We start from the raw sequence: 14,539 nt of genomic DNA, 5'->3' as shown, positions 1-14,539 counted from the left end.
AGCCAAAATGAAAGAAATATAGTGTTAGACACTTCAACATCAATATAACCTCACAATCTATACTAGTCTATCTACCGATCAGATAAGAAGAGATTCTAACAGCAAAAGTTTACAATATAGTACTTTATTGATCATAGTCATAGAAAATAAAAAAAAAGACAAATTAAAAAATAAGGGTTAAAATCAGACAGGACAGGAATTAACCTCCAAAAAGAATGGAGGTAACACAATACAATGTACAGATAACAAATTGACCTATAATATTCATAAGAAAACTGTCATGTAATGTACAGTACCTGACATCTACGTCATCTCAAGGCTGTCATAAATTTACTTTTCTTGCTCATGGGCAGCCCAAATCCAAATGTATTAATAAATTTAAGGCACCTTACTCTAGTGGGGTATAGGTCCAAGACTGGTGTACAAAGCGTCAGTCTTGATAAACTACATTATTTTAGTGATTCACCTATTTATAGCTTAGTAAAATGAAAGCCGTTTTCAAACAATCCGTTATTTATGAGTTATTCATATATTTCTATGAGATACTTTGAAGCGTTGTTCTTCATGTCACCTCTTTTATATTTAAATCTTTCTAAATAATCCATTAACGTCAAGAACATATTCTATGAAACATTATCTTGACCTAAATATAAACTATGAATTAAATTGTAAGTGTAAATGAATATATCAACATGTTAATCATGCCGAGGAAAATCCTTTACAAACAACATAAAGAAAAGGATTTTATGTAACAAGCACTTTATCAAGATTTTCTTGGCATCCCACAGGGACTTTCATCATGATGGTGTGATTCCTTTTATAAGTTTATCCATGGCTTCCTTCTCATTTGAAATTCTGCATTTCATCACTCCATGTACAAAACATAGTCGGCTGTAGTTTCTAGGTAATTATTTGGTGTGAATTAAACAGAATCAAATCAATGTATTCCATTAAAGTGTTTTCATTCTATTTGTGAATTGAATTAGTAACATAAAAGGAACAAGTACCAATATTAGCTTCATTATTAGGCTGTAGATATTGTAATATTGGAAAAAAAAACAATGTTGAACAGCAGGTAAAATGTTGTGTTTTAAGAGGATTTCATGAAAACAGTGATCTTTTTAGAGGCAAGTAGCAAAATATACATAAAGAAAATGGAATAGACTCTGTAATGAGATATGTTGTGTCAGGGACTTAGGAGCAGGCTCAGAAGCCGAGCCCGCGCTTTAAGCTATGTGCCCACGATGCAGAAATGAAACAGAAAATTTCTGCAGCATTTCTGCATCTCCCTGGCAGAAAAATGCATGCAGATTGTGCATGCGTTTTTCCTGCCAAATACATGCGGATTTGAAGCGTTATATACATGCGTTTCTGCATGCGGGTTGACAAGCGCTTTCCAGGCGATTTTAGCATCACTTGGAAAGTGCTTGACAACTAGGTCACACTATATAAATCCATGCAAACTGCATGGATTTATATAGTGTGACCGTAAGAATGTTTAAAAATAAAAAAATAAACCTATACTTACCCTCGGATGGCCCGGCATGTGTAGCTGCGCTCGCTCCTGTCTGCCAGCTGATCGCGGGACACTGCACTGATGGGCCTGCGGTCACATGACTGTGACGTCACCGAAGGCCCTTCAGTCCTGCCCGCAAGCCCAGGGAAGGAGACCGGGGGCTATCAGAAGGTGAATATAAACTTTATTTTTTATTTTATTCTATTTTTTACAGGTATAATGGTACCCAGGTCTGGATGAGAGTCTCCTCTCCTCCAGGACTGGGTACCATCCGCACATTGAAACGCATATAATCCGTGAGTACAAATGTACTGACACGGATTATATGCGTCTCAATGCAAGTTAATGGCGGCGATTACGCCGCGCTTCCGCAAAATTAATGGACATGCTGCGGATTTTTGAGCGCAGCATAAACGCTGCGGAAAAATCCGCAGCATGGGAATAGAACTTGCGGAATCCCCTTGGGGACCATGGGGGGCGGATTACCTAGCGTTTAACAAGCGTTTACGCTGTGGAAATTCCACAGCATATACTCTTGAAAAACGCTACGTGGGCACTTAGCCTTAGAGAACAGATGCCAGCTATAGCAAATAGCTGACATTTTATTTTTATTGTATGGAGGCCTGTGGCAGTAAAAGGGAGGGGGGTGAGGTGGGGATGTGTGACATCCTGCATGGGGCATTATATGGGAGGGGAGGTGTGTGACATCCTGCATGGGGAATTATATGGGAGGGGAGGTGTGTGACATCCTGCATGGGGCATTATATGGAGGGGGAGGTGTGTGACATCCTGAATGGGGCAGTATAAGGGAGGGGGGTGTCTGACATCCTGCATGGGGCATTATATGAGAGGGGAGGTGTGTGTAATCATGCATGGGGCAGTATAAGGGAGGGGGGTGACATCCTGCATGGGGCATTATATGGAGTGGTTGTGTGATATAATGCATGGAGCATTATATGGGGGGGTGACATCCTGCATGGGGCATTATAATGGGGGGGTGACATCCTGCATGGGGCATTATAAGGGAGGGGGTGTGTGTGACTTCCTGCATGGGGCATTATAAGGGAGGGGGCTGTGTGTGACATCCTGCATGGGACATTATAAGGGAGGGGGGGTGTGACATCCTGCATGGGGCATTATAAGGGAGGGGGTGTGACATCCTGCATGGGGCATTATAAGGAGGGGGTGTCATCCTGCATGGGGCATTATAAGGGGGGGTGACATCCTACATGGGGCATTATATGGGGGGAAACAGCCTGCATGGGGCATTATGTGGGGGGAACAGCCTGCGTGAGGCATTATGTGTGGGGAACAGCCTGCATGGAGCGTTATATGGGGGCCAGTATTCTGCATGGAGCATTATATGGGGGCCAGTATCCTGCATGGAGCGTTATATGGGGGCCAGTATCCTGTATAGAGCATTATATGGGGGCCAGTATTCTGTATGGAGCATTATATGGGGGCCAGTATCCTGTATGGAGCATTATATGGGGGCCAGTATTCTGTATGGAGCGTTATATGGGGGCCAGTATTCTGTATGGAGCGTTATATGGGGGCCAGTATCCTGTATGGAGCGTTATATGGGGACCAGTATCCTGTATGGAGCATTTTATGGGTGCCAGTATACTGTGTGGAGCGATTTGCTGGTTTCTGAGCTATTGTGGAATTTACAATAGATATCACTCAAGTAATGTAAGAAGTGAAATCTTTGCATTGTACTATATATATATTTCTCTTCGGTACCTGTGCATCATGAATCATGGTATGTGTTAAAGGGGCCCACTGAGACTCTTTCGCCCAGGGTCCACAAAAACCTGGAGCCGGCCCTGCCGCACAAACACTTAGATCACCGGCGGTCGTGGCCAGCGAAAGTTCCCTCTGCGGCCGGCCGCAGGTGACTGCTCTGCTCTGCACCCGGCGGCCGGAACTGCGCAGTGTCACTGCATGGGGTCCGGCCGGGATTACCTTTAACGTACGCTGAGTGACACAGCACGCCGCATGTCACCTGATCAGGGTCCTGACTCCTGAGGCATGCTGACTTAGCACGCTGCCTGCCTCCCCTGTTTCCTGTCTCTGAGATTCCCGCCGGAGCGGAGCGCTTGTCCTGTTACTGTGGGCCAGCTGCCAGTGACTGTGGCAGCCAGCCAGTGTAAATTACACAATACACTCACTCACTGTGTAATTATTGAAATTTGGATGGCCTGGGCCTTGGGAGTAGGAACCGGTCCGGACCTGGAGAAAGGACAGGTGGTTAAAGACATTGAAGTGGCTGCACTTTTTGAGGAGGCTAATATTTTTTTCCCTGCAACAAGGCACGCACTCTTCATTTTAAGTGCTTTCCCGTCCACCACAGCTATTGTTGAACGATCTTTCAGTACCCTTCGAAGGGTAAAGACCTGGCTCAGAAGTACAATGGGAGAGGACAGACTGACTGGATTGTGTTTGATGAGCGTCCATCGTAAATTCTACAAGGAAAATCAGGACTGGATTGAAATTAAAGTTTTGAACAAGTTTTCTTCAAACCCAAGAAAAATGATATTAGTATAAGACATGTAATTAGAATAAAAATCAATTTTTTTTGCAAGCAAATAATTGTAATAACTAATAAAGCACTTCTATAATTACATATAATTTTCTTAAAATTTTCATTTCATTCACCTTTTTCGTTTTAAAATTTTACAACCTGAACGACCATGGCTTGCCCCCCCCCCCCCCCTAGTTTTGATCCTGGGTACGCCCATGAACTCATATATTATATAGAGTCATTACAGAGTGATCTATTTTAAGTGTTTATTTCTGTTAATGTTGATGATTATGGCTTACAGCCAATGAAAACACAAAAGTCATTATCTCAGTAAATTAGAATACTTTATAACAACAGCTTGAAAAATGTTTTTAAAATCTGAAATGTTGGCCTACTGAAATGTATGTTCAGTAAATGCACTCAATACTTGGCCGGGGCTCCTTTGGCATCAATTACTGCATCAATGCGGCATGGCATGGAGGCGATCAGGACTTAATTTTTTTTGCCATTTTTCCTTGAATGATGATATTCAAAACTACATCTTGTCCCACAAAAAAAAAATTCCTATGCTTATGTCAATTTAAAAAATTAAAACACAAACATGGATATTGGCTGAGGGAAGGGGTTAAATGTAGCCCCATACGGCAATTTTCTGTATGAAAAAATAAAAATATACTGGGTATAAGTCAAACAGCCTGCCACAATATCACTGCATATTCTAATAATTGCAATAGGTATAAAAACTATCATTTACCATATCTACATCCTTTTTACCATCTATTTGGTGGCCAAATCAATAAAAACTTGCCCTATTTTCTTCCTATGATGTAGGCTGTCAAAACCACATTATTTTAGGGTTTGGGCTTAAAGAGAACCTGACAGCTTATACATGCTGCTCTATCAAAGCGCAGATTATTTTATCAAACACTGCCTCCATGACCACAGCCATGTATGTTTGACTCTGAAACGCTGAGGTGTTTCAGAGAAAAACATGCTTTGAAGTCTGCCGGGGACCACGTCGCACAGGAGACTAGTCGGATAGGTGGGTCCTCGGTGGCTTCTCCCTGCCTGCTTCCCTAGAGTGACAGAATTCTCCCTATACATGAAGGAGGGACACCTGATTAATCATTTGTAAAATGCGCATCGGGTGTGTTTGGTGGGTGAGACATTTTAATACACCTGCTACTACTCCATGTTTCTCACCTTCCCTCAGGATATTATGACCAGTCTTTACACTCCAATCTGAATTGATTTACTTACTATGAATTCCTGGCTTTGCACATGCTAATTTATTCTATGGGTATTTTCTTATATATTATATGTCTCTTCTATTTCTGTATCAATCCAACTGTAGGAGTTTCCCTGTCAGTTCACCCACTAATACATCTCTGTGTTTGTTGTGTTAGTTATATTATTTATATTTTTTAATTCACATATAATAAAAGTTATTTCTTATTCATTTCAATATTCATTGGTCCTTGCACATTTTACATTATGGTTTTTGTTTCTCTTTTGTGCTAGGAGATACTTTATGTTACACAAGGTTACATTTTTGGGTTTTCAGTTTTGTAGTATGAAAAAGTCTCAAATTAGGATTTATGCCTTATTTGTATACTAATTTGCAACATTTTTTTTTTCTTGCAACTTTTGAAAAATGTCAGGAATAGCAGTTTGGACCACCATCAGTTCAACAGATTTACCCATCCATAAAACAAAAAAAATTACAGTAAACTACTCCTGCGCCAAAATTTATTCAATTACATTTTTTAAAGAGAACCTGTCAAGCGAAAAAAACGCTATTAGCCTACAGATATGGAGTTAACCTGCAGGTTAATATGGCATAGTATAAAATGTACAACTTTTAAAAACCAAATCTGGCACAAAGCTGTTAATTTATTTCCCCATTTTTTTAAGTCTAAAAAACATTGCAATTTATATTACATTATATTTTTTGTTTTCTTTTTTCACTTGTGGACATATTCTTTCCTGTTTCTCTAATGCAATATTACAAAAGTTAACAATGAATGGAAAAATGACATAAAAATTCATGAAATTCTACATGATTTTGAAAAAGATGGCATTATTCAGTTAATCAGGTTCATGATATGATAAGCAAAGCCTGATGAGCATACACAGAATAAAATATTTTTATCGAATAATCCCCTTCACAATCCTCTTTAAAAGCAAGAGGTCAGATATTAAGTATCCATTTTGCTAATCTCCATAATCCTTTATCTGATATAGGTCAACATAACACTTTTTCAGGCTCAGAAAATAACTAGTATATGGTTTTTGAACTTCAGCTGTAAAGTGAAGGACAGAAAAAAATCAAAACAAATCCTCAGACGCTCTGTGTCCAAGAATTCACCTTTAACTTGATAATTAAAAGCAAAAATGTAATGCATGTTTTCAAATAGAGGCCAAATAGATAGGTGACTTGGTATTTAACTGGCACCCAATTAAAGTGTGACTATCGTCTTGTTTCTTTTTTATTATTATTATGAATAGATCCACAATTCTGTGAATAATTTGATAATGTAAATTTTATGGGGTCATTTTACTACAGACTCCAATTTCCCCATCAATACTTTACACACCTATGAAGTCATTTGGTACAATTCCTCAAGACAGTGCAATAGTGATTGTCCTCTGCACCTCTTTGCATTGCGTGACGCTCCTGTTTTTCAGGTCTATTCTCAATATGCCCGACTGTTTCCACTCTCTATTTGTGCAGAGTTGATAGAGGGACTAAGATAGCTAACGTTATTACTGAAGAGTGAAGACCCATAACTTAGAGGTGGAATCAGGCAGACATAGCTGAACAATTTATGGCATGTGATCTACTTTAAAGGGAATCTGGCATGTAAATAATGCTATTAACCTGCAGATATGGGGTTAATCTGCAGGTCAATAGAGTTCTGACACCATGTGATGTTTCCACTGAATGCCCCGCTGCCAGGAGGAAATGATCTTTATCCCACCCGCTGCTTTGCTAGTCACATGGGTGGCTCCGGCACCGTTTCAGTCAGCAACTGTAACCACGCCCCGACACTGACTGACAGCCGGCCCTAATGCTGAGCCTGCTGTCAGTCAGTGCCGGGGGTGGTTACAGCCACCACTCTCTATACACTGAGCATTGACTGAAACCATGCCTACGCAACCCCTTTGGCTGAAAGGCTGCTGGGAGGAATAAAGTTAATTTCCTCCCTCATTTCCGTTCTAAGTGCGGGGGCGCCGCATGGTGTCAGAACGCTATTAACCTGCAGATTAATCCCATAACTGTAGTGTTATTTTTGTGATAGGTTCTCTTCAATACAGGAAGCGACTAGATTACGTCCAATGAGAAAACTCCAAACAAATAATCAGTAGGATTTTTTTTGAGCAAAGATTATGGTATAAAACTGTCTAAGATTGCTAGAAGAGACTGATCAATTGTTTACCCTGGAAAATCCTTCCTTTAAAGTCACTAGCATTTCAACTACAGTGAATGACTTTGGATTAGTTTGTACCATGACTGATAAGGGACATAATTATGGTTCGTTTATATACCTAAAAAATATAGAATGTCTTTCTTACCAACATTTTAATTGTAGGCTGTTCCAGGGCCAATTCTAGCCTTTTGTTGCCTGAAGCAAAAATTTAAATGGTGCCCCATCTCACAGTACGATGTAAACCTGCAGTAAATAAATGAAAGTCCATAATTGTTTTTTGCTTTTACATAATTTATTCTATGGTTAAAATTACCTGTGAACATGATTCTCCAGGCCAGTATGATTGCAGCTGGCACAGATTTTATTTATTTTCCCCAAATAAATTTTGGTTTATTACGTCATTTTTTATGAGACCTGAAACATTTTTATTTTTATGTCCATGGAGCTATGTGAGGGCTTGTTTCTTTGTTGCCTAGAGAGATGATGTTTTTTAAATATACCAATTTGGGGTACGTATGACTTTTGATGACTTTATATTGCATTGTCTTTGGGGGGGGTGTGGTGAAAAAGAATACAATTCTTAATTTTAATGGACTAGACTTTTACAAAGCAACAATAATAAATATGGTTCCTCAGACTCATCATTTAAAACAACAAAGAAGCAAGTGATTTGAATTTTTATTTTTTGTAATATTTTTAAAAACTTTTTTTTTATTTTTTACTTCATTTTTAGTCCCCCCGGGGACTTGAAACAGCATTTGTCTTATCGCTTATACAATTTAATGAAATACTACAGTTTTGCAGTATGTAATGCAAATTAGTCTCCTATGAAGCTCATCACTTGGCAGAGGAGAGTCAAAATGGCAGTGATTTGGCCTTTCAGCAGGCAATGACAGCCTATCGATACCCCACTTTAATGTAATGGACCAACAGCAGCTGGTACACCTGAGCTCACAATTGGCCGTGACATCTAAATGATCAACAGCAACATTCGGAGCTTACTTCTGGCTAATATTAGTGACACATGTCGGCTGTGGGGCATAGCTAGCATCTACTACGCATGGAGCCAACTCAGAATCTTGAGCTTTCTCCACACACTCCGATCTGCACTACAGCTTTATCAAGGATGAGTTTTTAGGGGAGTGACTCAGGGCAGCAGGAGTGGGATTCTGATTTTTAAATGCAACTTACCTGTTTGCAAGAGGAAAACCATGCTCCATTTGAGACAACAATGCTTTCTGCAAATCACATCCAGTTATACCTCCCTTCTTCACCAATAAAATGGTAATGGTAGCTAAAATGGTAATGGTAATGGTAATGGTAACTAAAATTAAAGACACATTCTCCTGCAGTCCTATCTAACATCACAATACACACAGTGATCTCTCTAAGTACTAATAACGTATTAAGTGTTACATAAGTATTTGACAAGACTACATAATATACATAAATTGTATTTGACAAGACTACATAATATACATAAATTACAAATCAATCCAAGTTAGGACTCTCTTCTTTCTACACTGCACCCAATACAAAGATTAAATGCTTCTAACATAAATGCAGATGTAGTAATCCTTAACTTCTTAGATTGCACATTACTTTATTAATATAACCATTATGTAACCATAACAACAGTGATATTTGGCATAACCTAAAATGTGTCATGTGATAAATTATGGATTGCTGCATGTGGACAGGATCAGAACCAATAACAGTACAAGAATACAGAACCACCATCAGTACATGATTACAACACCAGAATCATCATTAGTACATAAATACAGAACCAGAACGAACATCAGTAAATGACTATAGAACCAGTGCCAAGATTAGTACAGAAATACAGAACCAAACCCAAGTGTGTGTACAGGCACAGTGGAATAGCAGAGCCAAATATGAAGACAAATGGGCACAAATAATAGTCTATGTGGACACTCCCAAACAATGAATTCCTACAAAAAAATCATGGAGCCAAGCTATTGCATATAGTATAAAAAAAATATTTTATTGAATATAGAAAAATAGGCTAACATAAATCGACATACATATTAACGAGGTCAGCAATCAAGAACACAGATGTTTGAAACACATCCACATTTCATAAGCAGGTCATGGTATCAGTAGACTCTATGACAGTCAGATAGTTTATATATTGATATTTCCATATCCCATTCAAATGAACCCATGTGCTATCTATAGATCAAAGGCTATATAAAGTGCTAGTGCAAATTCAACATTCCAAAATGTTGGAAATTGTTATTGTGTTCAGTGAGATATTGATTAAAATCTTACTTTACAAAGAGGGTGTACTCATTTATACTGAGCACTGCATTATATATTAATATACATTATAAAGTTTGACTACACTATATTAGATTATATTCACACACAGGTTATCTATAACAGAAAACCAAGTAGCAATTTACTGTCAATAATTAATTGTCCATATGACTAATGAATCAACCTTGTTTTATGCTGAAATTGCTAACACTTAAATTTCCTTTCATAATACAAGCTCAAAATGACATTTCTAATGGCACTGTAAAATGACACAGATATTTAGAAGTGACAGACACAAAGAATATTTCAGGAACATTCATATACTTGGCCTACGCATCAGCTTATGTCAGGTTTATTAAGCTGCGTGAATATATACCTATCAAACTCTACACTGCAGTCAAAATCAGTTTTAAGTACTTGCTGTAGAGATGATGTTACAATAAAGCGCACAGCAAAGAATTTTCAAAGAATATAATTCACATACAGTATTCACAGAAATACCAAAAATAGTTCCTAGGCACAAAGCAATTTTAGATAAAAGTACTGAGCCAAGTTATATTTGCTTAAAAATGATCTTTCAATTAATCTGCTTCTTAAATATATCATCAATTATTATACCTAGGGAGCCATTATATGAGAACTGCTGAAAGCATGGACATAATAAACATAATTTTCAATAGGTAGAAATGCAGTAGCTCCTATGGCTTTGAAAGGTGTGACTGAGAATGATGTTATATACTGTATAAGTTAATATGCATGGCAAGTCTTGGCCATAAGATGTTATATCAACCCATTAATAATCATTTTAATAATTATTTTATTTATATAGTGCCAACATATTCCACAGCACTTTACTTACACTTACATCAGATATGTAATGTGGCATTTCACAAGTTAAATTTTTTTTGCTCGCTTTATGTAAATCAAATGGAAAAAAACTTTTATATGCCCCCAAAGGAAGTCGAAGACATATGGAAATATAGTATGAGCCAGTAGATGTGTAAGCATGGCATGTGTGGTATGATAGACTCTTGCACAGAGGTAGAATACGGTATATATGTCCATGAGTCCATTATCACTAATTCCAAACCTCTTAACCTTGGGGGATCTCAGCTCATTTTTTTTTCACCTAAATAATTGAAATTTTTGTACTATAAAAAAAGCTCCTGCTGTTTTCTGGGGAACCCTAATGTATGTACACACATTAAGTATTTGTTGCAGAAATTTCTGCAACATTTCTGTATCTCTTGGCAGAAACATTTCAGTGTAAAATATGCGTCTTTTTGTTGCATTTTTTACATGCATTTTTGTTGCCGATTTTTCCCCAGTCATTAAAACACTGCTGACATTCTGCAGATTTAAATCTGCTGCAAATCTGCAACTGAAAAATAAGCAACTTGTGAATGAGACTTCAGGAATCTCATTCACTTTGCTGGGACTAGGAAATCCTTCAAAAATGCAACGTGTTCACAGATATATAATTGTTTTGCATTAACCCCTTATCGACATTCGCCGTACATGTACGGCGCAGCGGGAAGTGCGTTTCCGCAAACCACCGTAAATGTATGGCACAACAATCACGCTGACTCACTAGCAGAGCCGGCAACATAATCAGCCATAAAGCCCATGATCGGTGCTAGTGCCAATCGCGGGTGTTTATCTCATGTGATATCGCTGTCAATAGCGCAGCAGCATGAATCTGCTCATAGAGGGAGTGGGCTTCCTCTCTGCTTTGATTGGCACAACATGATTGCGATTGTGCTGATGGTCTCCAAGATGACCCCAGTCCAAAAAATGCAGAGTGCAAGATCCGACACACCTCTTTCTTGTGTCTGACTGAGAGCTCTAATGCCCTGTAATGCAAAATCATTGCAGAGTATTAGATCAACAATCAAACCAGGGAAAGTTGACTAAGTAAAAAATGTAATATACTAAAAGTAAAAGTACAAGAAAAAATGGAAAAATGTTTTGCACGTAAAAATGCTGTTTTTTCTGTAAAAAAATAAAGTAAAAAAGTACTTTTGGTATCTCCGCAACCAATCTATAAAACAGTCCCTTTATTTAACCCATTTAGCGAACACCATTAAAAAAAAGACAAAAATATAGCTATTTCATCATACTGTCACTCAAAACATTGAATAAAAAGTCATAAAAAAAGTCACATACAAAAAAAAGGTATCAATAAAAACATAATTTTGTCCCACAAAAAACAAGCCCTTATATAGCTCTGTCGACAAAAAAAAATAAGTTACAGCTATCAGAGTATGATGATGGAAAATCAAATTATTGTTTGTAAGTAGCAAAACATAAAAAACTTACATAAATGTGGTATCACTGCAATCGTACTGACCAAAAGAATAAAGTTAACTGATCACTTTTACTGCACAGCAAATGGCGTGGAAAAAAAAAACATTTATGAATTTATCTTTTTAGTTCACCCTGCAACCCAAAAATCTAAAAAAAAGCATTCAAAAATGTTATATAGTCCAAAATGGTACAAATAAAAACGTTAACTCATCCCACAGAAAACAAGCCCCCCACACAGCTCATTCAGTGGAAAAATAAAAAAGTTATAGCTCTCAGAACATGGCAATGCAATAACAAATGAACAATTTTTTTTTTGTTAATCAGTGCTTTAGTGTGCAAATTATGAAAATACTTTATAACCCTGGTGTTGCTGTAATTGTGCTGACCCGAAGAATAAAGTCTTCAATTCACTGGGAACAGCATAAAATGGCATAAAAAAATCAAAGACAATTCCTGATTTTTATTTGTTCATTTTGTTGGAATGAACCAATAAAAATTGGAATAAAAAGCAAATAATAAATGTTATGTACCTCCAAATGGCACCAATAAAAACATCATCTCATCCTGCAAAAAATAAGCCCCTACTTAGATCTGTCAACAGAAAAATAGAGATTGTTCATGTTCCTAGTAGTTTAGAGGTGCTGGGAAAGTGACATTGCTCCCAAAAAGCAATCCAGTAAAATCCAAGCTTGGAAAACCAAATGACCCCCTCTTCTGAGTTCCAAAGTGCGCCCAAACCACACCAACATGTATGGTACTGCTGCAGACAGGAGAACACACTTAAAGGGAATCTGTCACCACATTTGACCTCTCTAAACTATTAATATGGACATACAGGTTATAGACTGCTGAAAAAAGTCCTACCTGTATGTCTCATATCAGATGCCTTGTTGTTGATAAATCATCTTTTATCACTTTATAGAAATTACCTCTTCCAGGCTCTGGGGAGGATATAACCTGGAAGATAACTCAGCCTCCTGAGCTTATTTTACATGAAGGGGGAGTTACCAGTGTGATTTGTGATGGCCGCTCTCTGCTCTCCTGATCTCACTGCAGAGCTAAATGTGATTATAAAATCACGTTCACACTATCAGTATTTGGTCAGCATTTCACATCAGTATTTGTAAGCCAAAACCAGGAGTGGGTCAAAAATGCAAAAGTGGTGTTTCTATTATACCTTTCCTCTGAGTGTTCCTCACCTGATTTTGGCTTACAAATACTGACGTAAAATACTGACCAAATACTGAACGTGTGAGCATGGCCTAACTGACACATCTGCAGGTTCCTCTCAGCCTCCATCTAACAGGCAGACAAGGTTGCAATATTGTTGCAGAGCTGTGAGAGTTGCAAAAATGCGTTTACAAGAAGGCAACGTTAATTTCTCCTGTTCTGTGTTAGTTACTTGTCTCACTGGTAACTCCACCTTCATGCAAAACAAAGCTCTGGAGGTAGAGTTATCTTCCAGACAGCTCCTCTCCAGAGCCTTGAAGAGGTCATTTACATATAAGAACAACATGGATTTCTCTAGAATAAGACATCAGATTGCAGATACCAAAGTATCATTTTATTCAGCTTTTTATGACCTGCATGCCCATATAGACGGCTTAGGGTGGTTGATCTTACTGCCAGATTCCCTTTAATGGGGTTCTTCTGGTATAATCATTGATTATCCGCTGGATAGTTCTTTAATATGAGATTGGTGGGGGTCGGACACCCGCACACCCGCTCATCAACTGAAAACTGCACCGGCAAAGGCCAGACTTAAGCTATTTATGGGTGGAACACAGCAGCCCCAGACATTTTTTAGTAGACCAGTGCTGAGCTTTACTGTATCTCCCACTGAAGTATCTCCCACTCCAGTACAGGGTTGCTGTATAAAACCCGTACATCGCTTAGGCTAGGTTTACACTGTGTCAGTGCTCCTAGCCTACAGTATACATGTGGAATCTTCCCAAGATGTATACTGTAACGTCACCCTGGCCGGCTATTCACCAGATGCAAGGCTAAATGGTGGACAGATGCTTCAGGATCCATCCTGAGAGTGCACACTGATGGTCGCATACCTCCCGAGCATATACACACAACAATGTCTACAAGCACAGTGTGAACCTAGTCTTAGTTCGGGCTGCTGCTGGAGCAGTTTCAGCTGATCATGAGAGTGTCTGATCCCCACCAATCTTTTATTGAGATGAGTTGTCAATTGTTTTGTCCTGGGCAACCCTTTTAACAATCTATTGCAGCACATGTCTCCGGAGGACAAGCTTGGCACTATGTATTGGGCACTAAAATTGCATATTTGCAATTTTTTGCGCACTAATTTCTGGACAACGCCAGTTGGGTCAAAATAGTCACTATTTACAAATCGCTCAAAAAGCAACAAAATCCCTTGATTAAAGACTATGCTAAAAAGTAACTATTATTTTGTGCTAATAAAGGAATACTACACTAAAAAACACAAGATGTGATTAGCGATTAGTG

The sequence above is a fragment of the Phyllobates terribilis genome, unplaced genomic scaffold, assembly GCF_046119375.1.
Source record: "Phyllobates terribilis strain yellow unplaced genomic scaffold, ASM4611937v1 Scaffold_1__5_contigs__length_1240528914, whole genome shotgun sequence".
NCBI classification, from domain to species: Eukaryota; Metazoa; Chordata; class Amphibia; order Anura; family Dendrobatidae; genus Phyllobates; species Phyllobates terribilis.
Note: the sequence above shows the minus strand (reverse complement) of the source record.